The 26294-nt window shown below is 35.6% G+C and overlaps 1 protein-coding gene across 9 annotated transcripts in view; it reads right to left on the bottom strand.

The window, feature by feature from the left end:
- Positions 1-26294, bottom strand: part of KCNT2 (potassium sodium-activated channel subfamily T member 2) — a 345029-nt gene that overhangs the window by 306705 nt on the left and 12030 nt on the right. The gene's annotated exons all lie outside the window — the stretch shown is intronic.

Here is a 26294-nt window from a genome sequence, read left to right as displayed (position 1 = left end):
AGTACAAATCCAGACGAAGGCATAAGACTGCAGAGACCCACATTTCCAGAGATCCAGTAAACTCTGTTATTGTCCAAGAGATGCAGAAATCTCCTTTCATAGAAAGAATCCAGATCAGCTTGGAATGAGGTGTGTTTAAGGAAAGGTAACGTGTGTTCTTGGAACTACAAAGTCAATTCTTTTGTTTTCGTAGTAGAAATAGCAATTATATCTTTGGTACTGTATATGCACACAAAAAAATCTGATCCTAATTGTGCAAATGTTAAAACTTGCCTAAAGGAGATTTTTTTAATGAGAGGTAAAGCCTGAGAGGTAATATATTCTGACACCATGAATGAAAAGGTCCAAGTGACACCACTGTCCTCTTGCCCTACATAATGCTCAGATTCTGCTGACAGAGGCTGATGGGCTTCAAAGGTGCTCCCCGTTTAATCTCTTCCTCTGGTGGACTAGAAAACCACAACAAATTGTAACTGTAAAAGAAGAGAATACGGTAGTGACATATTTTGAGAGTTTACTTACCCAGCAATTTCAAGTTTTGTATCTGAAAAGACCCCCTAAGGATTTGGAACACCTCCCAGTTCAAGGAAAACTGCTTAACACAGAATCCTCGAAATCCAGAGTAGTTTAAGCTTCGGTGGCAGAAGATGATGGCATGATGACCTAGTGACCTAGTGACTGAGATAAGATTTGAATAAGGAGCTCTCACAGCACCTAGGAAAGAAGGCAGATCTAGATGACACAAAATGGATCCTCAGTTTCTTAATACTGGCTTTCTCGAAGGTGAAAAAGAGTGAGAAAGGACCATGAAGTGAATCGGATAAGTCTGAGGAAGAAGCATCCACATGAGAAACATAAATATGTTTTGCCACCTTGTCAGCAAACCTCAGTCAGCATTAGCACTTTGGGTGGGATCATTTGCAAGGCATCATTGTTACAGAATGAAAAATATTTATTTATTTTATTGGGGGGGGGCGGGGAGAGAGTGCTTGAGCAGGGCGAGGGGCTAAGGGAGAGGGAGAGAGAGAATCTTAAAACAGGCTCCACTCCACACTCTGTGCAGAGCCCAATGCAGGGCTCAATCTCATAACCCCGAGATCATTACCCGAGCCAAAATCAAGAGTCTGGTGCTTAATGGACTGAGCCACCCAGGTGTCCCTTTTTAAATTTTTATTATTATTATTATTATTATCTTTTTTGAAGGAGAGAGAGCTTGAACAGGAGGAGGAGCAGAGGGAGAGGAAAGAAGGAATGAAATTATAATTTTTTAAAGATTTTATTTATTTGAGAGTGAAAGAGAAAGAGAGTGCAAGTGGGGGGGGGGCAGCAGAGGGAAAGGAAGTAGCAGGCTCCCCACTGAGCGGAGAGCCTGATACAGGACTTATTCCCAGGACCCCAGTATGATGACGTGAGCCAAAGGCAGACACTTCATCAACTGAGCCACCCAAGCAGCCCGCAAATCATTTCTAATAAGAGGGAATATTGTTAATAAAAAGCTGTTTTATTTTATTGAACACCATGATGCATTTTGATAGGCAAATGTAGGTTTTCAAGAAAGGCTGAGGAAAAAGGAAAAAGAACTTACAAATGATAGAAAGCCAGGCGATTGTAGAATGAGTAACATGGGAACCACCAATAGAGGAGTTGCCACAGAGGCTTTAACAAGAAGAATGTCTAATGCACAATTTTCAATTATTTCATGATGCATGCTGACTCTTGCTTCTTAGAAAACTTTAAACATAATTTCTACTCCACATAAATAGGGATATAAATGGAAAGGGAATCTAGTACCCCGGGTATAGATGGATGCTAGGATAAAATAGAAGACCACATGTAAATGAGAAGAAAAAAATCACCTGGAACTGTATATCTGAGCTTGTGCTAACCATAGTAGGTCTTGTCTTTCCAGAATTTTGAAAAACTAGAATGTTGGCTTTTAATTTCCACAAGACACATAATAGGTAGTTGACCAAATCTTACCAAATGTGAGGAGTAGGAAACAACTGTTTCCTTCACAGAAATTTGGATCACTGGATTTAATTTCAAAAAATGACGTTAACAGTCTTCTTCATAGAAAAATATGACAGTTACAACTAATTTTAAGTTTTAAGATTAAAATAAAGACACACCAAAAAGAGGGAAAGAATCCTGAGAGATACATTTAAAATTCTGTGAATGTACAGAATATTATTCCTAACTCTCTGTGTGTGTGTGTGTGTGTGTGTGTTCACTTTATGGCTTATTTACATCTAAAATCAACTGCACTTTTCATGTTAGTATTAACAGAAACAGTGCTTTTGATCTGTTTATATGCCCAGCACTACATCTACTTGCTTAATTATCTTTTTAAATAATTACTGAGGGAGGGGCGCCTGGGTGACTCAGTCAGTTAAGTATCTGCCTTTGGCTCCAGTCATGATCTCAGGGTCCTGGGATTGAGCCCCACATCATGCTCCCTACTCAGTGAGAAATCGAGAAATCTGCTTCTCCCTCTCCCTCTCCTTCTGCCCTGTCATCTGCATGTGCCCTCTCTCTCTCTCTCTCTCTCTCTCAAATAAAAATAATCTTTAAAAAAATTACTGAGGCATCATCTTGATTTCTAATCAGACCAGGTGAAAATGATCTTAACAATTTAAATTGATGAATTACTATATAGAACTCAAAGTTAGATTGAATATTTGACACATGCTATTCTATTTTTCTTCTAGCTATTTATCCAGGATCGTTCAAGGTGTTTGGAACACGAAATTATTGATGACTAAAAGAAGGAAGAAAAGAAGAGAGGGAGAAAGCATGGGAGGGAGGATCATCCGATGGGCTACCTCACGGAAAACTGGCTGAAATATTCATAAGATTCAGTAATTTTATTTCTAACAATTTGCAGTGCTTAATGGAAGAGATGTGGAAACATATCCCCAGGAGGTATTTATTTTGTTTATTTTCTTTATAGCTTGCTTTTTTTTTTTAATCTTTTATTTTGAGATGATTATAAATTCACAGGAAGGACAAAGAAATGTTCAGGATGTCCTGCCTACCCTTCACCCAGCTTCCCCTGATGCTAGCTTATGCTGTAACTATAACACAATACAAAAACCAGAAAAACTGAAACTGAGACAATCCAAAGAGCTTACTCTGATTTCACCAGCTATGAATGCACTCATTGGTGGGTGTATACGGTATATGTGTGTAGCCCTATGCAACGTCATCACACTTGTAGTTTCATCTCACTATCGACACAATCAAGATGCTGAACTCTACCATGAGGTACCCAAGAGGTATCTGCTTGTAGCCACACCCACTACTCCTATCCTTAATAGTTCCCAACCAACTAACCTGTTCCCTATCCCCATAATCATGCTAATTCAATAATGCTAAATAAATGCAATCATACAGTATATATTCTCTTGGACTCACTTTTTTCCCCTCAGCATGATTTCCTGTAAGTTCATCTAAGTTGTTGGATGTGTAATTTTCCTTTTTTCTTTTTATTGCTGACTAATATTCCTTAGTATAGATCTACCACAGTTTATTTAACCAGGGGTTGGCTTCTATGAACATTTGTATACAAGTGTCTGTGAAAATCAACTCTCATTCCTCTGGGATGTATGGCGAGGAGTGGAATTGCTGGGTCATATGATAAATCCATTTTCAGTTTCTAAAAGGAACTGCCAAACAATTTTCCAGAGTAGCTGTTCCATTTCATATTTCCACCAGCAATATATGAGTGATCAAGTTTCCTCACATTCTTGCCAGCATTAGAAGGAATTGCTATTTTATTTTATTTTTACTGTTTTTTTGTTTTGTTTTGTTTTTTTACTTTTAGCCATTCTGAGAAAAATGTGGCAATTATCCTCGAGGTCTTACTATGCATTTCTGTAATAGCTAATGATACTGAATACCTTTTTATTTGTTTGTTTGCCACTTATATATCCTTTTTGGTGAAATGTCTGTACCTTTCATATATAATCATCTATATATCCTCTTTGGTGAAATATCTGTACATGCCTATTTTCTAACTAGGTTGTTTTGTTTCTTTTTAAATCCTGAGTTTTGATAGTTCTTTATATGTTCTAGGTACAACTCCATTATTGAAATGTGGTTTGTAAATATTTCCTTTTTGTAATTTGTCTTTTCATCTTCTTTAGAGGCGGCAGCAAAAATTTTGATGAATTTTGGTGAAGTGCATTTTTTTCCTTTTAGGAATTGTGCTTTGGTGTCAAGCCTGTGTACTATATGCCTATTGTAAGTCTCAGAGATTTTTCTACTGTTTTTTTTTTTCCTAGAACTTTTATTGTTTTGTGTTTTGAATTTAGCTCTATGATCCATTTTGTGTGGTTTTGTATAAAGTGTGAGATTTACATCGAGGTGTCTTTTTTAAAGCTATGGATGCCAAATGTTCCAGCTGCATTTATTGAAAAGGCTATTCCTCCTTCATTGGGCAGCTTTTGCTCTGTTGCTAAAATTTAATTAAACATATTCATTTGGGTGTACTTCTGAAATTTTTATTCAGTCCCATTGAGCTATGTGTCTATCCCTCCTCCAGGACTACTCTGTCTTAAATACTAGAGCTACATAGTAAGCTTAACACTGAGAATACGGATTCCTCCCACACTATTTTTCCTCCCATAAAGTTGTTTTGGCTATTCTAAAGTCTTTTCCTTTCCATATATTTTGGGATAAATTTACTTATGTCTAAAAAAAAAAATTAAAAAAAAAATAACCTGCTGAAATACTGATAGGCACTACATTAGACCAACAGGTAAATATTAGACTCTGATATCTTTACTATGTTGAGTCTTCAGATCCATGATTGCTGTAACTGTGTCTTGAACCCCACTATTTCTGGAACCCCAAATTCACTTTTTCCCATAACCTTGACACCTCTGTGAGACATTAAGGGGAAGGTGTCATGTTTGAGTAACACAGATTAGGACAGTCAAGAGTGGTCTTTGGTGATTTCTATTATTTACTCCAATTTAATTTATTTTTTTAAGATTTATTTATTTTAGAGAGAGAGAATGAGAGAGAGAGCACGTGCAAGTAGGGGGAGAGGGTGAGAGAGAATCTTAAGCAGACTCCTCACTGACTACAGAGCCCGAAACAAGAGCTCACTCTCATGACCTCAAGATATTTAACAGACTGAGCCACCCAGGTGCACCCTTCAGTTTAGTATTTTGACAAGCTTATTTTGGTCTGGATAACTTCTTTTATGTACAAATTTTGTCTCATGTACTATAACCCATTATAGTTTTGAAATACTTATTAGTCCCATTTGAGAGGGCTAGGGACTGTAACTTTCATCACTGTGTCCAAAATACCTATCGTTACTTGAGTGCATGCTACACAGTGAAAATTCAACAGTATACACTGAATAAATGAAATTTTTTAATCCATGAAGGATTAAACCAATTATTGACCATGTTCTTAAATTCCTCTTCTAAATTTAGACTTCTTGGAACTAGCATGCTTTGACTGGGTAATTTTCTGTGTCACCAATGATATCTACATTAGGTTTTTTTTTTTTTCCTTTCACTCAACATCTCTCTTCTAAGATGATTTACATAATATACTACAGTTTTATGGTGAATGAGTCATAAGTAAAATGTCCACATGTCCTTTGACTATAGCAGAGCTGTGAGTGCTCTAACCTCTAGCCAAGAAACATTTCAACTATTATTCAGATTTGGAAAGGTTTGTCAGTTGAGCTGATTTTAATTTGGACTTTTATGGTACAAACCTACAGATGACTTGGCTTTAACCTTACATCCTACAGCCTACATAACTACCACAGATATAACATTACCATTTAATGTGCATATTGTTTTTAATATTTCCCAGATGTCTATGTTTATAACCTAAGATGCACTGTCCCCGCCATCTTGTTAGCTCATGTTGGGGCAGGTATAGTAACAAACATTTTGTGAATATTTGTGGAGTGCCAGCCAGTGTTTTAAGTTCTTTATATACATGTCTTCAAAGAATCCTAACATCAGCAGTGCAAAATGGATATGGTTACACTCATTTTACAATGGGAGGAACTGAGACTCCCAAGATTAATTAACTCAAAGCTAGAAGATATAAAAAGCAGTATAAACACAGATGTATCTGGTTCAAAAGCTAGTGTTCTTGGCTTTATTACCATTTTATAAAGAGAAAGCTGAGATTCAGGGTATTAAACTAATTATCCGAGGAGACACACACAAGCAGTGATATCACAGGAATTTGAGTGGTTTTTCTATTTCAATCTACTGTCTCCTAAAGGACCTATACTATTTAGAAAAACATTCCAAGCAAAACTCATTAAGAGCACCAGCTAGTAGCATACTTCAGAGTAAAATAGATATTGTCATACACATGATTATGTGAAAAGTTTACACATAATTCTAAGTGTACAATTCTAAAAACATCTGTAAGGTCTCACGGGCAAAGTATGAATAAACATGTATATTTGAAAATTATAAAGTAAATGAAAAATACTGTTAATATGACCTGCAACTTCCTGTGTTATTTTTTTCATATCTATACATACCTGCTTTAAAAAAAAAAAAAAAAGAAACACCTTTGGTTACATCTAAATATACATGTTTATATTATGCAGTTAATTAAAACTTTTTAAATCACTAAGCATTGTTGCTTATGAAGTTCACTTTTAGACTGCTAAATGTGAATTCACAGAGCAACCAGTCCAATCGCGCTATTTCCCCTTCCTTCTTGCCTATATGTTCTTAAGTGATAAAGTCAGTGAAGCCAATTAAACTCATCTTTCCTGTCAAAGCATTTTCTTGGAAAAGTGATCAACATTTTTTTCCTTGCACAAATAATTTCTAAGTAGATATCCATGTAAGGACCTCTGGTAACATACTGAATAGAAAAAAAAAGAAAAACCTCCTAGAGGAATTTCGATAATTTTTACTCAATTATGGTAACCACTTATACTTAAGTGTACCAACTACTTGAAAAAATATAGACTTCTTATAACAATGTACAATAAGATGGGCGCCTGAGTGGCTCAATTGGTTAAGCATCTGCCTTCAGCTCAGGTCAAGATTTCAGGGTCCTAAGATCGAGCCCCACATCTCGCTTTCTGCTGAAGAGGGAGTCTGCTTCTCCCTCTCCCTCTCCCTACTGTTCCCCCTGCTTGTGCTCTCTCGCTCTCTGTCAAATAAATAAATAAAATCTTTTAAAGAAAATTTTAAAAGGATGTACAATAAGAATCACCTAAAACTCAATATCTACTCTGTAGCTTCTACTTCTAGTCAAGATGGGGTAACAGGTACCAGATTTACCCTCCCCCAAAACAGCCAAAAAAAACTGATGACATATACACACACAAAATTTCAAGGCCACAAAACGCACCATATAAACCTTAACCCAAGCACTGCTCTTCTACAGCTGCCTGACAAATCTTAAAAGCGAGACCCAAAAAGGTTAAACAGTTTCCAAATAACAACATTCCAATGCACATTTAGAATATTTATAGAAATACAAGATATCTTTGCCAAAAGGTGGAATTCACAATGATTGGAATCTAATTTTAAAAATCACGGAAAATATTTTAAAAAGCCAAAAAAATATACATATAATCCATTAGGGTTTTAAGTTCTTTTATTTCCTTCTCAAGTATACTATTTTATAATCTGCAGATACTCTTCTCTTAGGAAAAAAGGGCAACGAGCATGAGAAATGTAAACTGCACTGTTTTTAGCACTTTGTGGGATTTTACTTACTGCTTATTTACCGTCTACTGTTCTAGGTCTCTGATATAGTACAGTGCTCAAAAATACAGTAATTGATATTAGAAAAAGATTTTGTTTATAATAAAAATTTGGAACAAATAGTCATTACATATAACACAGTTAAGAGAAAAACCAATCCTTTTGAAACTGATCCAGAATTGATACAGATGTTAGCTAACAAAAGACAATAAGAAGCCCCTGGAAAGACAGTGAGGGGAGTCTCGAGAGGAAATGAAGGGCTAGCAAGAGAACAGAATGGGTGCAAGGTCTTTTAGCAGCAATATCCCCTTCTTGACCACATGCAATTGGGCAAGTATCACTCCCTGACCCCCAGAACACAGGAGGATGAGTGGTTGCTAACAGGCTGGAAAGGAGAAAAGAAATGGGGATGGGAGACTACATTGTCCAAAAACAGGGGCTTATGCTAGAGCCTGCATATTGCAAATTAATGTATAAAGGACTCCTTTTTCACTAAGCTTCTAGAAAACTCAAATCTGGAGAAACTGACCCAAGAGACAAGAACTACAAACACCGGCATTTGGGACAGCGGGATGAGGAGCAGCACTGACAAAGAAACAACCAGCCCCTCTGGGTACCAACCCCAGTAAAGTTCACAGGCAAGAAATCCCCTTGATTCATAAAGCCTCCAGGTAATTTTTATAATTCACTAGTAAATTAATGGGGGGGGGACCTACACCAAAGTACATCATCATGAAATATCAGATGAGTGAAGATAAAAGCTTTTACTAACTAGGAGCAATTCTCATTGAAATGTTCATGATCTTCTCAACAGCAACACAGGAGGATAACAGACAATAGAGCAATTCCGTCTAAATTGTGAGAGGAAATAATTTTCCAAATAAAACTGTATATTTAGTCACATAGAAGGTAAAATAAAAACATTTTTAAACTTGCATAAGCTCAAAGTTTTCCCTCTTTCTCAGGAAGCTTTTGGAGGATGTTCTCCCCCAGCATGAAGGAAGAAGCAAATTTAGGAAAAGGAGACCTAAATAAAAGAAAGTGAAGAGCATTCCCATGATGATGGACTAATGATGAATGAAAGACCCGGTTCAACAGACAGAAAGCAATGAATAAGCCTAGACAGTTCTGAGTCCAGAATGAAGGTTGATTCAGAGGGAGAAGGGGTTCCTAAGCCATTCCAAAGAAAACCACGAACGTGTTGAGACTCTTTCTGACCTCGGATAGCTTGAATCATCCTGACTGATGGGTTTGGCTACATTGAGAAAGACTGTATAGTTCTGCTTGAGTGTTTGGGGAAGCACTATCAATAAGTAACTAGAATACTGAGCAAACAAAATATTAAAAAAATCAAATTCTTAAGAAACAAAATTTGAATAAGAAAACTATAATCATAATATACTGTATTAGTAAGCTCTGAACAATATTTAAATAGTCATGTCACATACATACTTTATATTCCTTCAGCAGAAATCAGGAGTATGTATGGTGGGTAGGGCATGGGAGGTATGTGCTGTGGTTGTGTCGTTGGACTGTAACTCCATCTTCCATAGAAGGACGTCACTGGTTAGTGGCTACAATGGAAAAACTAAGAAGCATACTATAGAGAGTTAAAAACTGGAAAAAAACAGTTAAAAGACTTAAAAGTACTTCTGTTTGAAAGGCAGATCATGGAAAAGCTGCTAAGGTGGAGGAAGGGGACAGATATTTTTGTTGTTTTGGTTTTTTTTTTTTTTGTTTTTCCTGTTTAAGCTTTTTGACTCCTTGAACTATGTTCATGCATTATTCTGATAGAAACCCTCCCCCCCTTTTTTTTCCAATCAGGTCATTTGTTCTCAAGGAATTATAGCTATTACAGCCATTTACAAAACATACAAGTATTTGGAACAGATTAAGCATGTAAACATTATTATATATGCAATTAGTCATTCTTTTGGCATTTTTAGCTTTCTATATCACATAGGCATAGAATAAGATCACATAAATGCCAATCTGTGCTAAGAAAATGCTAATTTAGTGTTTCACCTTTTTTACTGTAATAAAAAATATTGTTCTTACTTGATATTTAAGGAACAGGAAGCAGAAAATATTTCTCCTATTTCATTTTTGTAAGTTCCCACATCTATATGCTTACAAATACCTAGATTTTGACCAGTTTAGTAAAAGTTTTATTTTTATCTATATGTTGAAAACTAAAAAAATAAAATAATAAATTTAATAATATGGAGGGTTTTGAATTTTGATTGCTTCCCTGAAAATGAAATACTGACTCATTTTTTTCCCTCATCCCTTTTCCCTAAGTGTACTCCAGAATTTGAGACTAATGAAGTTAATGTAATCCAAAATTTCTTGGCAGCCTGACTCATTCCACAGGCATTCCATAAATACCAGAAGAAGAAGGCTGGGGTGCACAGGGAGGAGTATTACTGAAGAAGAGATTACTTTCATTCATTTATAACAATTTTCTGAATAGAAAAAAGAGTCCTAGTCAAATACAAATTATCCTCAACTAATCTAAAAAGTATTTGCTAAAAGTAAAGTCTTATAAAAACACCAAATTTATCTTTCATATATTATTATGTTTTGAAAAAAAAAGTCTTCCATTTTGTTGTTGTCTTATTTAAATTACAGTAAATGTGTACATGAACAAACCTATGATAACTGCATTATGGGTATTATAAATGTCTAAATTTTTACACTTCAGAAAAATTGAATCTCTCTCATAAGAAAATTCTGTGGGAGAATCACTACTGCCAGTCCTTCAGGAAAACTTACCTTAAAAAGATGTATTATAGGGGCAGCTGGGTGTCAATGGGTTAAGTGTCTCACTTTGGCTCAGGTCATGATCTCAAGGTCCTGGGATCAAGCCCCACATCAGGCTCTGCACTCAGTGGGGAGTCGGCTAATCCCTCTCCCTCATCTTCTGCCCATCCCCCTGCTTGTGCTCTCTCTCTCTCTCTCTAGTAAATAATAAATAAAATCTTTTTTAAAAAGATGTATTATATATTTCAAAATCAATATGTATCTATTTAACATCTAATTGATTATTTATTTAACAACACTACATTTTAGAAAAATGAACCAAAGACAGTCTCTCCCCCATCCCTATTTCCCCCTAATTTTCCTAACTTCTTTGGGCACAACCTAATGGTCAAGAAGAATAAGGTTTGAGTTCCTGGCTCTGCTACTTTCTAGCTTTATAACCATCATTCAGTCACTTAATCTCTCTCTGTCTAAGTTTCTTCATCTATAAAATGGAAATAATATTATACTTCCTCATGGGGCATGTAAAGCACTTAGAGAAGAATGCCTGGTGAGGAATAATGTTATATAAATGGTCTATTAGGGAGCTAAAGTCCATGAATAGATTCCAACCCATATTACTTAGAGCAGGAGGAAATACCCTAGAGGTAGCTGTACAGATCTAAAAAACATCCAGCTTCCTTGAATCTAGGTTCTGCATCCTTTTATCTATTTATTACCTTATATTTCTATGTTATCCTAATTTAAAAAAAAAAAATGAAGTAGGGAGAAGAAAATCTGGTGGGAAAAAAATGCAGGAAAGGCACATCATTCTATTTGACATGTTGAGCTCTCTGTTTAGATTCTGTATGGTAAGGTATAAATCGTAATCTCTGGTAGTATATAAGGACATGGGTCAAAAATGTAATGTCTAATGTGGGGACCTTTGGTATTCAACAAAAAGAGTTACCTTCTTCCTTATGCAAAAAGGGAAAATGAATTTGCAAAGCAGAGCTCAGGTTTGGTGAGGTTCAGGGGTTAGGCAGGATGATGCAGGGCAAGTTTTATAAGCTGCCTTAACAAGGAAGGTCCAGTTGCCATTTCTTCAGTCCTGGAGTCCACTATACCATAGTGCCTCCAGCAAACACTCAAGATAGGATGGCTTGGACTGGATCTGTTTCAAAGACTCAGCACCTTGAATTTTTTTCTCCCCACCACACCCTTTACACAGCAATGATCCATCTGGCCAGGGTACCGACGAACCATGTCAACTGCTTCAGCTTATCCAAACTAGATAAAGTAGAACGAACAAAGTATGATGGTTTGGAAAGAGCAAAATATATAATATGATGAGAAGAGAGAACTACAGAAAAGAAAGTCTTCCTAAAAATGCTGAGGTAAAAGATAAGTAATACCTGGTTAAAAGATACGGATGACTATGGAGTGGCAGGACTGGGAGGAATTGGGATGTCTCTAAAAGTGGTTACTCATTCTAAATGAAGGAGTTCTTAGGCAGCAGCCTAAGATGGGAAACCTGAGGCAGAAAAGTTAAGACAATTCTCAATAGCCACATCAATTATAAGAGTAAGAAACAAAATAGAAATATAAGGACATTTATGGGAGCCATCTATGAGCTGAATCAATGAAACTTATAGTAAACTAAGCTTTAGGTGGAATTTAATGCTCCTCATTCAGGTGGCTGGTTGTGTGTTGCTACCACTCCCCAAAAGAGAAAATACAACAGAAAAGGTAGTTTTAAGATGTTAAAATTGATGGGACATCTGGTTGTCTCAGCAGGTTAAGCATCTGCTTTTGGCTTCGGTCATGATCCCAGGGCCCTGGAATCGAGCACCACATTGGAAGGGGAAAGGGGGTGCTCAATGGGGAGCTTGCTTCTCCCTCTCCTGTCTCTTGCTCTCTCTGAAATATTTTTTTTATTATTTTTTAAAGATTTTATTTATTTATTTGACAGACAGAGATCACAAGTAGGCAGAGAGGCAGACAGAGGGGGAGGAGAAAGCTGGCTCCCTGCTGAACAGAAAGCCTGATGCGGGGCTCGATCCCAGGACCCTGAGATTATGACCTGAGCTGAAGGCAGAGGCTCAACCCACTGAGCCACGCAGGTGCCCTCAAATAAATTTTTTTTTAAAAGATGATAAAATTGATTTTGAACACTGATTCTGGGTTGAGGTGTCTGTTGGACAACTGTGGCAAAGACATTCAGTGGAAAAAGTATGTATAATTTTAGAGCTCTGAATATGTAAGACAAATATAAAGATCTGGAAATCATCAATATATTGTTATTAAAGTTATTGAAGCTTAAATGAAGCAAACTAGAAAGAGATAAGAAGTGAAAAGATCAAAACAAGGAATAATTCTTGGTAAAGTCCAATCTTAAGAGTAGGTAAAATGAAACAAGATGGGGTTGGGAGGGAGACAAACCATAAGTGACTCTTAATCTCACAAAACAAACTGAGGGTTGCTGGGGGGAGGGGGTTTGGGAGAAGGGGGTGGGATTATGGACATTGGGGAGGGTATGTGCTTTGGTGAGTGCTGTGAAGTGTGTAAACCTGGTGATTCACAGACCTGTACCCCTGGGGATAAAAATATATGTTTATAAAAATAAAAAATTTAAAAAAAAAGAGTAGGTAAAAGAAGGGAAACTTAAAAGGAAAATAGAATGAGCAGGACATAAACTAAAGCAGAATGACATCATAGAAATCAAGAGAAGGAAGTTTCAAGATAGAGCAAGAGGAGAATCAGAGAAAACTGTTCATTGGTGTGGTATCAGGAACTTTAAGAAGAGTGTCAGAGGGGTAGTAAGACAAAAGAAAATGCCAAAGATAAAAGAGAAAATAAGAGGCAGACAAGAAAAAACAGATGCTAAAAATGAATGTGAGAGAAGCAAGGAAGCGGAATATACAAGGGACTGAAGATCTTCATGATACATAAAATTGAATCAGGTTAATGTTCATAAGGAAGCATGTGGGCCAGAAGGACAATCAGTGAGACAGTGGGATTTTGCAATGTAAGTTACCAGAAGTGAAGTAATGGTGTTCATGTTAGGGTCCAGCCTGACAAGAGGATGAAGAAAACATGAAAGTCATCAAACTACAAAACTATAAAGATAGGGTCTTGCACTGGTTGTTCACTAGGTAAAGAACATAACAATATAGCAGAATCTATGCCAGAATCTGGGAGAAGAAGAAAGAATGGAAATCTGCCCCCATACCCTCCATGACTACAGAGGAATCACCAAAAGGCTGACACACAACACAGTAGCAAGGAAAAAACAAAAGTCATAATATAAGAGATGTTTGCATATACATCTCAAAGATAAGGAGATGCAATAATCTTTAATTGGTGAGAAGAGAAACTCAGTCCCAGAGACAGGGGAACAGAAGGAAAAGATTCTAATGTTACAGTTTAGTTCCTATGAAAATAAGCAAATGGAGTGAACTTTCTTTGAAAAATACTGAGAGTGTAGAGAAATTTATTTAGGATTGTGTAAGAATTTCCGAAGGCTCAAAAGAAAAAAGCATTAGCAAAGGACAGTGCCTCAACAGTTAAATCAGCAGAGTATGAGGATGAGACAGAACAGAGTACAGATGAATGAACATATTCTCAGAAAATTAAATAGCTAAAAATTTTTATGACAGAAATATTGTTGTCAAAAAATCCCCTGAATTCCTCTCAATTTTTTCTAATCAAGTTTTATTTTAATAATAAACTGATAAGCTTTGCTAGACCAGGAACCTTGGGAATTGGCTTCAAGATCCCAGATGGAACTCTGGGTAAGTTTTACCCAAGTAAAAGTAAAATGTGTGATCTGTCACCAAATCTAGTATTCAGGAGACTCTGCTTAGGGTCTAAACAAAACAAACACAATGTTTTTTTTTAGGGGAGAGGAATGGAGAAGCGTGTTTTGCAAAAATAAACTCTGGGTAAAGAAGATGCTTCCATTAGACCTGGCACCATGGAGAAGACTTACCATACTTGTGCTCTGTTCAGTTTAAAGATCATTCCCAGTGAGAAGAGGCTTACTTCTTAGTATTTGCTGACTTTGTTTTTCCAAGTATGAGTACAGTGAGATATAAAACAAACTTGGGGTCAAATGGGGGAAATAGGGAGATATAAATAATAATGACAATTCAAGGGAGTCATTATAAAAATGAAGTCAATCCAAAGAAAGGAAGGAAAGGAATGAAGTTTAAGGAGAATGGGAAAAATCAGAAAGCTAAGAGAATTAGCAACTCTGACAAATCTTTACACAAATTATTTCTTCCAAGAATAGGTGGAAAGAGCACCCCAAGTAAGAGGTAGTAAGTAAATTGTGAAGTGAGGGGAAGAAATGTAATGGTCTTTAAAGATTTCCTATACACAAATGTGATTTATATTTTGATTATTCAGCTAGGCACACTAACTTGAACAATGAAGACCAATGAATTCCCTTTGTCATTCTGCCTACCACAATAAGCAAAATGCCCAAATGAATGGAATTGATTGGTCAATTTAGTGGAAATGACTGAACTATTTATTATGGCCAAAAGGAAGCTGACTAATTCAAAGTAATGCTCATTTAAAAGATCACAAAATGAATTTGATAACTTATGAATAACAGAGCAAAAAGGGAAATTAAATTATTTTAGAATAATTATTTTCTTTTTTAATGGGAAAACATCTTTCACTCATCCATCTATTAGATATATCAATTCAACTTCTCGAACATAGTCTTAGGAATTCATAGGAAGAGAATGGAGTAGCTCATTTAAAGGTTCAAGACTTAAAATTTTAGAATCACTTCATACTTGGAAATACTTTAGTGTGTATATCCCATGAACAATTTTTTATAAAAATAATAAACACTGGTGACGCTTAATTTTTTTAGTTGTAGGTAATGGAACATTTTTTGCAGTATTTTAAATGCATACATGCATTTTTATATCTTTTGTATATTCAGAATGACATCATCTTTTGGAATATATTTAAATGCATATAAATCCAAAGGTAAACATTTATTTTAAATGCACATAAATCTTAACTCTATTAAGTTCTTAATATTATAATGGTACACTAATCAATCCTATCACTTCCTACTACTAGACTTCCCATTTTGTAGGTTTGTTTAAAAACATGGGAGTTTGGGGTGCTTGGGTGGCTCAGTCAGTTAAGCATCTGCCTTCAGCTCAGGTCATGATCTCAGGGTTCCAGAATCAAGCCCCACGTCAGACTTCCTACTCAATATGGAGCCTGCTTCTCCCTCTTCCTCTGTCGCTCTCTATAATTTTGCTCTCCCTCCCTCCCTCTCTCTCTCAAATAAATATGAATAAAATCTTTTTAAAAAGTGAGTTTTAAACTGTTCATTTAAAGTTTTTAAACAATTAGCAATATTATTAAGAATTTGATCATTTGGGGATTTAAATTGCTTTTATAATGGTTGACTGATGTCTTTCATTACCAGAAGAATAACATTTCTTAAACACATCAGTATTCTTTTGTATTACCATTAATAGACAGTATCTGATTTGATACTGAGTCACCTTCTTATCCTACTATAAGGGGAACCAATAGCCAGTCACCTTTCCTCCTACGAAACATGAGTTTTCAGGAAGACAAAGAGATATATATAGCCGGGGAAGATAGTTTAGACAGCCTCCAAAACTAAAACTGAGAAAATATTGTTTTTTTAAATAATGAACGGTACAATTTATAATTTCTTTCACTATATCCTATCATAACAAACTATTTTTCATGGGTTCTTGCTTGATCTTTAAGTGTATATAGTAAGTGCTCATATGAGAACAAGTCTTGTTGTCTGTAAGTAATGAAAGAATCCTTTATCATGGAGCTTGACTCCCCAAAGCACAATTACCATAATATTGCTAAAACAGATTCAGAGCTTATGGAACGCGAAACAGCAATAAACTTTTGCTATCAAGAATCAACATCCTGGGGCGCCTGGGTGGCTCAGTGGGTTAAGCCGCTGCCTTCGGCTCAGGTCATATTCTCAGGGTCCTGGGATCGAGTCCCGAGTCGGGCTCTCTGCTCAGCAGGGAGCCTGCTTCCCTCTCTCTCTACCTGCCTCTCCATCTACTTTTGATTTCTCTCTGTCAAATAAATAAATAAAACCTTTAAAAAAAAAAAAAGAATCAAGATCCTACTTTTCTCACAGCTATGTAATGAAATGTAGGATATATACTTTAGACAGAAAAAGGCAAATAAAACTTTAACAGAACCAATACTTCATATATTTGAAATACTTTTTCACATATAATTTTTCACAAATTATTTTTTCAAAAATAATTTTTCTGAATCATAACAAAAAGTCAAGTAGCAAGGTACTGATGACTTCTAAAGTCTGATTAGGTATCCTAAAAACTCTAACATACTGCTAAAAAATTAACAAAACAAAACAAAATTTACTTAGCAGTAATTATTACCTGTACTGAGCTATGAACTTTTCCTGGATTATCTCACCGCCCAAAGACAGTAAAATTATAATCTTCATTTTGTAGATGAAGACATTGATAACTACAGAGATTAAATAATTCCCCAAAACTACACAGTCACTAAATGCTAGAGGACAGACCCAAGCCCAGCAATTAAGAGTGGTTAAGAGGAGCACCTGGGTGGCTCAGTGGGTTAAAGGCTCTGCCTTCGGCTCAGGTCATGATCCTGGGGTCCTGGGATCGAGCCCCACATCGAGCCCCACATTGAGCCCCACATCGGGCTCTCTGCTCAGTAGGGAGCCTGCTTCCCCTCCTCTCTCTCTGTCTGCCTCTCTGCCTACTTGTGATCTGTCTGTCAGATAAATAAATAAAATCTTAAAAAAAAAAAAAGAGTTGGTTAAGAGAATATGCTCTCAACAGCTACACTATAGTGGCATTAAAAGTACACAACCTTTCCCTTTTAATTACTTAGTTGCATACCATAATAGCACAATTCATGAAGTATTATTTATTAACATTCTCTATCATTATTCACATTGCTAAGTATCATGTTTTCATTTCAGAGTCCTAATTTAGGTGGATGCTTATAACCTTTATCACTGTAGGCTTTAATTATAATAATTTATAGACACGTGTTTATATAAGCACTCAATACAGAAAAATTATTTTAACTTTTCATTTAAATTCTAATCTACAATTTTAGTGAAAAAAAAAAAAGTGCCACAAATAGCCCATAGCACATGTAATACCAACTCTTTGATACTTGCTTTTAGAATTAAATGGGCTATCCAGTGGTCTAGGTAAGTGTAACATGATAAAAAATAAAATAAAGGTCCACTACAAAGCTAAGGCAGCACAAATTGCCCTGTTTTGACATACTGACATGCTCCATTGCTTCTGACTATTTAATTCATTCCAGAGAAAAATGAATTCATCTTTTCAATAGCAGTAGAGCTCTCTGGCTCAATGCTTGGCTGACTCTTGCCTTGATAAGATAGTGTGGAAAAATTACTATCACCATAATCATCATCATCATAATCAATACTTTAAACCACTTTTCCTGTCAGCTGAGTCAGGGTGGGGGCAAATACTCTTATTAAACTAAACTGCCATTTCAAGAGATTTGAATATCAGCTTCTGTAGCTCAAATTCTGCAGGGATAGTATTTGAACATGGGTTAAATAGGCAGAAAAAAAACTCAGAAAGCAAATAAAACATTTAAAGTAAAAGCTATTGCCCTATTGTCTCAGGTACATTAAGCCACAGATGTGATGATTTACTTGAAATAATAAAACCTGAATATTATTCATGTACATCATCAGCTTTTCCTAGAGGGTAAGGTCTAGGTGTGTTTTGTTCTTCTTTTTCTTTTTTTTCTTATCAGCACACAGAAAAAATAGAGATTTTATTAGCAAACAAAAACACAGTAAGCATTCTGACATTTTTAAAAAGCAGTAACTTTTATTGCTGTTCCTAATACATGCACTGATATGTCAATTTCCTTGTTTTTTTTTTCTTTTTCTTTTTTTTTCATTTGGCCAGTGATTCAAATATATACTAAAACAAGGAAAATACACAAGGAAAGTAAATATATAATGACACAAGGGTGATTCAGAAAGAAAGGAAAAAGGACTAATATAGAGCTCTCTAGTCAGCCATGTTGCAATGATCTAGAATCTGTATAGTTATGGGTACCAGTAATTTTTATCAAATAATAATACATGAAATAATTATTGAACATAGGAACTGAAATATATTCCTGTAGTGCAATACAGAAATATTCATTAAAAGCCATAAAATGTTCCTACTTGAAAGGGTAATCCCACATCTAAACATTTATTTTAAGAAAATCATCAGTAGGGCCTTAGAGATGTCTATAAAGGAAAGACTATATCAGCATGAAACAACCGAAATGCCTAACAAAAATAATACCTAATTAAATAAATATAATACATTCATATTATCGTATACGATGCAATCATAAGTAATCTTGTTTCAGAATCTACTTACAGATAACATTTCACTTAACAGATTAAAGTAGATGTACTTAACAATATGTTAAGTGAAAACAATGGTTAATAAAACTGCATCTTCTCTAGTGTAACTCCATTCATCTAAGCATAACCCTTAATGTCAATATATACAAAATAAGTATGTATATGTATATGAGTAAACAGTCAAAGATTTTATGTGCTCCTTAAAATGCCCCAAATGTATTAAAAAGTGTTCTCAAAATAACTATTTAGCATAGTATGTGTACTCTAGAAGTAGTAAAGTATAAAATTTGATTTTTAAAATAAAAGAATAAAATTATTTCAAAAATGTGTTCACAGACCTGTACCCCTGGGGATAAAAATATATGTTTATAAAAAATAAAAAATTATATTAAAAAAAATGTGTTAGCAACTGAATTTTCAAATAAATTTAAACATAACATGTTGCCTTATTTTTCTGTTATAAAACTAATACTTGCTACCTTTGGGATGTCTACCCAACCATGCACCAGCCCTTCTGAGACCACCCTACTATCCTCAATCTTAAGAAGTTGCCCCTTCTCTATAAAAGTATGCACTATGAGTATATATGTTTATGATATTTATTACGCTCATTAATACCCATTATATTTGACGACTCATGAATTTCTCTGATATTCTTTGATCTCTAGAGGCTGAATAGATCTAACCATCCCTTTCATTCACTATGTTGTCACTGAACGTATAGTCTACCATCATTTCATTAAAAGAGATCTTTGCTTTAGACATATAAATACTTGCCAGTTTTTACTAAGCATTACCAGGATGTGCTCCTAGAAACTTTCTTAAGCTATTTTTTTAATAAAATAACTCTGACTTTCCTTCTGCTGTCCCCATTTCAATCCCTGAGAACACATTTTTATAGCCATTGTTTTAAAAATAGTATGGCCCTCCAGACTTAGGGAAATCATCAAAATGTAAAAGTAGAAATTAAAAGAAATAAAGCTAAGTATATGTTACTTGTCCAGCTTTACTTCTCCCCACACTAGATTAGTTATGGCCTTTCACATAATCCATTTTAAATATGTCAAATCAGCAAAAATATAAAAATGACTTCAGAAAGAGGGGAGGAGTGGAGATTATATGAAAATCCTACAGTCTGCCATAAGGGACCAACACATGTCTGTTACTGCCAGATAATATATTTATTAATGAGCAGGACAAATTAGAATCGTCAGATGATTGATTTTAAGAAAGAGATACAGCGCCACAGTCGCTGAGATGCAGGCTAGGTTTCAGAAGATGGCCCCAAGCCCACCGTCCACCTTCTCTTCTGGAGCCTGGTCCTTCTGCTATTCCCTTAACCTGACAGGACCTTCATTATCTTCTTCGATGACCTTCTGATAACGTGAGATATACCCTTCCAGGTGAAGAATGACTTTTCAGTTAGGGGGCTGGTGTGGACAAGTGTTCCATTACATGTAATCCTGACGGTTGGTCTCCTTGAAATTTTTAGGTAAAACAAAGTTGCTGCTTCTAAATTAATATTTTAAGGTTACTTACCAGTAAGGAAGATTTCACCTTGGCTACAGCTTATATATATACATATTCCCTTCCTATCATCTAGCACTGAAAATACCAAACTTCCTCAACACATATACAATTAAATGCTGATTTTGTTAAGATTTGCATTCTCGAGGGGCATGTGGGTGGCTCAGTGGGTTAAGCCCCTGCCTTCAGCTCAGTCGCGATCTCAGGGTCCTGGGATTGAGCCCCAAATCGGGCTCTCTGCTCAGCAGGGAGCCTGCTTCCCCTTCTCTCTCTGCTTGCCTCTCTGCCTACTTGTGATCTCTCTCTCTGTCAAATAAATAAATAAAAATCTTAAAAGAAAAAAAAAAGATTTGCATTCTCGAGACTCATTAATCAACATGCCACAGGGGCAATTTAGAGTGATATACAATTTTCCAAAGGACCCAGTTACAAGCTGATGTAGTATTTATTAACATGATTTCCATAAGGGAATTTGAGAACACTCACATGTGGAGCCATTCTGCTTATCAAGAAATATAGGATACCTGCCGAAATTATAATTTCCTCTGAGAGTTGCTCAGACGTGAAGGAAAACAATCAAATGGCTTAAAAAGCATACTTCAAGTTAAAATTATACTTGGAATTGGAACTATGAGTTCTCTACCTCATGATAGCCATCATCTCTCACCCAATGCGCATCCCTCCTCATCTACCCACCAACACACACACACACACACACACGCGCGCGCGTGCACACACACACACACACCCCTCTTCCAAAAACAAATCTGATTTTGTTCATATATCTCAAAGTGGCAAAGTTATTTCAAGGAAGCTGAGTTCATCTCTAGTCCCAGAGGTTGAATGAAACTGTTTTAAGCTATTCAACCATGAGTCTTGTTACCCTTACCACAGTTTCATTAGGGCATGACACAAAACCAATTCTATTCAATAGCACATGAGAGTAAATCTGTTGGGATGTCTCTGGCAAGAATTTATTCACTTTAAATAAAGGCATACAACAAGGACAGGACAATGCTTTTCTCCACCTCTGGACTTTGCCATTTTATGCCAAACCTGGAAATGGAACAACCTTCCAGGGACCAGGGGGACCAGTGTCAAAGATAGATAAATTTAATACCTATCAAGGGATGCCAAGGGAAAAATGGAAATATCCTGGGCTCTAAAGTCAACCCTGAAACTACTCTGGTTCCAGAATTCTTGTTTTGTTGAATGTATTAATTATTGAGGTTATCTTAAGAGTGTCTTTCTATAATTTGCAACTAAAAGAAGCAATAGAGAATTTCTATTTGTGGCAGGCATTTAAGTTCTTTTTAGTTGAGTTTTTACCTGTAAAGTACACATGGGATTGCTTTACCTTTACATTCATGTTATAAAGAATACAAAAACAATAAATTTTAAAAGGTCAAAATACAATACAGTAATTTTATGTGTACATATTACGTGTACACCATATCATCACATAATTGTTCTCCCTCTGAGGTAGTTTCATAATTGGTTCATACTTATGTCATTTTTATATAGTATGCTATATAATAATTGCTTGTTTATTTGTCCTTCTTCCCTTTCCCAGATAAGTGAAAGGCTAGGAATATCTGAATCTTTGTTTTCAGAGATATTTGCACATATCACAATTCAGGGTCAGGCCTTAACTATTGTTTGTTGGACTGAATTACATTCGACCAGTGAAAGTGAGCATACAAATCACAACTTCTTGGACATTTTGCAAGGCAAAATTAGATACTACATACTACAATTGTTGCCTCCTAGAATTTATCATCCAAATAAAGAATATCAAGCTGCACTGAATGGACATGGCAAACACTTTTTTAATATTTTCTCTCATTCCAAAACATGGATATCTTCACCCTAATCCATTCTCAGTTTTGTTGATGACACTTTCAAAATTTTCTATTGTATTTTTTTTTTGCCATCTTCATTCTCCCTGTTCTACTCCTTTTAGCCTATTTAGCCTGTAGCTTCATCTCCCCACTTTTTTTTTCTTCTAAATCCTTGCATAGTTCCAAAAGAGTAATTACACTGAAGCTACAACTTTGACTGTGTCATTTTTTTATTCAAAACCTTTCAACAATTCCCCAGTCTAAAAAAAAGAACTCTTTCACTTGCCAATATAAGTCTCCTACAGCCTTCCCCCAAAACTATTAATATCCATTATTGATCCTCAGGTGTCCTATATTGTTTCCAATTTAGTCTGCTTATTGCTCGCTTTCCTAGAACATGCCCTGTAGAAGATACACCGTACATTGATGCTAGCCATTGCTACTTTATTTCTAATAAATGAATCCTAAAATTTACTTTCTCCCTAGAAGCTTTTCCAATATTCCCACAGTACTGTCTCTTGTCCCATGTTCTAATTCATATAGTAGTTATATGTCTTATCTCTTCAACACAACACAAGCTCAAGGATAGTGGGAGTGTGGGATCACATCATTCCAGTACTTCTCATACATCATCACACCTCAGTGACAGCAGAAGTAAGTTCAACTGGACCAGAATTTGGGATGCAGAGAGGAGCTTCCCATTACTACATCACATGAGTTTACTAAAAGGAGACATTACTTGGAACATGTTGCTGAGGGAAGAGAATCAGCAAGTCAGAACAATCTTATAGTGAACATTTTAGTTAGTCTTTTTTAAAGCAAACATTTAATTATATAATTCCGTAAGTGATTGCAATTTGTCTTTCTCTATCTTCTATGTGATAGTAAAGCTGCAAGTATAAAGAGATATAAAACAAGCCTCTTTCTAGTACTGAAAAGGAATGAAGTTAAATCAAGAGTGGTCATTCCACCATTACAAATAGATAATGATCTGACTTAGGAAATAGAATAATAGGAATATACATGTTTTAGAATATTGTGCCTTCTATTCAAAGACTCCAAACATGTTTACATAACTATCACTGATGAATTTCACATAGGTTTTTATTCCTCAAAAAAAATCATTCTCTTCATTTGAACATTGCAAAATTAAATATACTGTAAACTATTGTCAGCACTGTTTCTCAATAAGAAAACATATTTTACAAGATTTAAAATTTAAAAAAAAAAAACCCTCTTTTTGTTCATTCCAACTATGTAAGTATTACTACCACCACCTTAGTGAGCCTGAGATGAAGCTGATCTTTCACACCTCCACAAGCCCCTTGGACGATGGCATGCTGCTGGCTGTCAGCAGATTGATGGCTTTCACTGAGCTGCTCCTGATGCAAATTTCAGAATTCACTTTAACAGTCATTTGAACTGTCACCATATGAATTATGGACTGAAGCACATTCTGCTTCACCATTTCCAAAGGAAAGCTCCTCGTGAATATCAAACTAGATGTGGGAAAGGCATTTCAAGTCAAGTGATTTAAACTACCATACCTGGTTTTAGAATGAGCTTTAAAAAATGCTCACGTTTCCATGAGGAAAAATAATCTCAAATTTAAATGACCTCCATTTTTACTTTAATAATGTATATATGCATATAAGAAGTGCACACATATATTCACAGCTGTAACTTTTTTTTTTCCTTTGAAAAGTGCCTTCCTTATATTACAGAACTGAAATTCTGGAAGTCTTTGTGTAAACCACTTCTGTTGGATAAATAAGAGGATCCAAAATGAATTAAGGAAATTTGAATTATGAAAAGACATAGCTTTGGGATGCCTGGGTGGCTCAGTGGGTTAAGCCTCTGCCTTCGGATGGAGGATGGCGTCAGGATCTCAAGGTCCTAGGATCCTAGGATTGAGCCCTGCCTCAGGCTCTCTGCTCAGCAGGGAGCCTGCTTTCCCCTCTTTCTCTGCCAGCTGCTCTGCCTACTTGTGATCTCTCTGTCAAATAAATAAATAAAATCTTAAAAAAAAAAAAAGAAAAGACATAGCCTTTTCCCTAAAGTTTACATGTTATACATAAAATAAGAGTAATCACAAAACAACAGAAAAGTAAGTAAACTATATTCAATAGCCTGATTTGGAAAATGTCTTTAGTAACTGTGGCTCTATGTCCAGCTAGAGTCCACTCATGAAAAGGGGGATGGCATGAACAGGAAGAGATGCAAGACAGCCTAAATTCATAGGACAATATAAGCAAAGAGCAGCAGCTATCAGCATATGAGGCGAGGGGTAATTTCTATGAATAACTATAGTGATTGAATTTCAAATAACAGTGTAGGAAGAATTGACAGAGGAATCAATGACTGAAGATCACTGAATACTGAACTCAGCAGCTTAAATTTCACATAATAAGCATTAGTGGCACAGCATAGGTTTCAAAACATGAACACATGTTAAAATCACGTTCAAGAAGATGATGATGAAGTTGCAAGAGTTAAATGAGGATTGAGTTGGTGATGGGGGATTATTAGAGGTGGAGTGCATAGAAAGAGAGTTGGAACCAGGAAGCATGCCGGCAAGTGTTCTATTCATTTAAATAAAAAGGACTGAAATCCTATCAAAAAAGAATAAATGGAGATCAAGAACTTAGGAAAATAAGCTAAAAAAACAGCACAAAAACACTGCAAAGGTTTGAAATGGAGAATTCAGGGAGACTACAATGAGATTGGTGGTGAGAGATAAATTGAAAATACTGTAGTTTGGGGTTACTTTCAGAAGTCTGCTATATAATTATGTCCTTAACATGTATCTCTGTATGTATATAGAAATTCTTAGTGCTACATAAATAAATTCAGGATACTTACAAAGTCCTAGTGGAATGTTAAATTCCATGATATTTACTTTAGGCATTTGTGTGAAAAGAAAACAAATGAATTAATCCAATGAGAGGAGATGAGAATGACCCCAACTCAACCTTGTGTTTTGGTTAGAATCTGCATAAAGCAACTCCCATTCAAGCCTCTGAATGTTTACACCTCAGGTATGCAATGAAGACTATAACTCTTTGCTTTGCTTAATTATTAATCAAAGCTATTTTTTTTTTTTTACATTTCGGGGGGGGCGGTTTTAGTTAACTAAATTTAGTTTTGTGAAAGCATTCATGTTTTTAAAACCATCATGAAAGAGGCTAAGTTTGGCTTTGATATTCTTCCCATTTCCTTTATGTGACTCTTCTAATTGAAATCTAGTTGATGTACAATGTCATACTAGTTTCAGGTGTGCAACATAGTGATTCATCAATTTTATACTGTATGCAGTGCTCATCATGATAAGCGTAGTTACCGTCTATCACCATAGAACATTAGAAGTATTGCTGACTATATTCCATATACTGCACTTTTCATCCCTGTGATTTATTTAATTTTTTAATTTTAATTAATAAAATTTTATTAATTTTTTAATTTTAATTTTAATCCCCTCCATCTATTTCACCTGCCCTCCCAAGCCCTGCAGCAAAAACCAGGCTGCTCTCTGTATTTATGAGTCCGTTTCTATTTGTGTTTGTTCATTTGTATTGTTTTTTAGATGCCACATACAAGTGAAATCATATGACATTTATCTTTCTCTATCTGACTTACTTCATTTAGCATAATACTTTCTAGGTCCGTTCCTGTTGTCACAAATGGCAAACTTTCATTCTTTTCTATGGCTGAGTAATATCACAGTGTGTGAGTCTTTGTGAGCTTTCGAGTGTGTGTGTAAATCTTTATCCATTTATCTACTGATGAACACCTAGATTGTTTCTATATCTTGGTTATTGTAAATGATGCTCCAATTAATATAGTGGTGCATGTATCTTTTTCAACTGATGTTTTGTTTTCTTTGGGCAAATACCTAGTAGTGGAATTCCTGGATTATAAGGTATTCCTAATTTTTTTGAGGAACCTCCATACTGTTTTCCATAGTGCCTACAACAGTTTACATCCCCACCAATAGTGCATGGACATTCCTCTTTCTCCACATTC

The sequence above is a fragment of the Mustela putorius genome, unplaced genomic scaffold (genome assembly GCF_011764305.1).
Source record: "Mustela putorius furo isolate JIRA1106 unplaced genomic scaffold, ASM1176430v1.1 tig00000508_pilon_pilon_pilon, whole genome shotgun sequence".
Taxonomy (NCBI): domain Eukaryota; kingdom Metazoa; phylum Chordata; class Mammalia; order Carnivora; family Mustelidae; genus Mustela; species Mustela putorius.
This window is presented reverse-complemented; position numbering and strand designations above follow the sequence as displayed.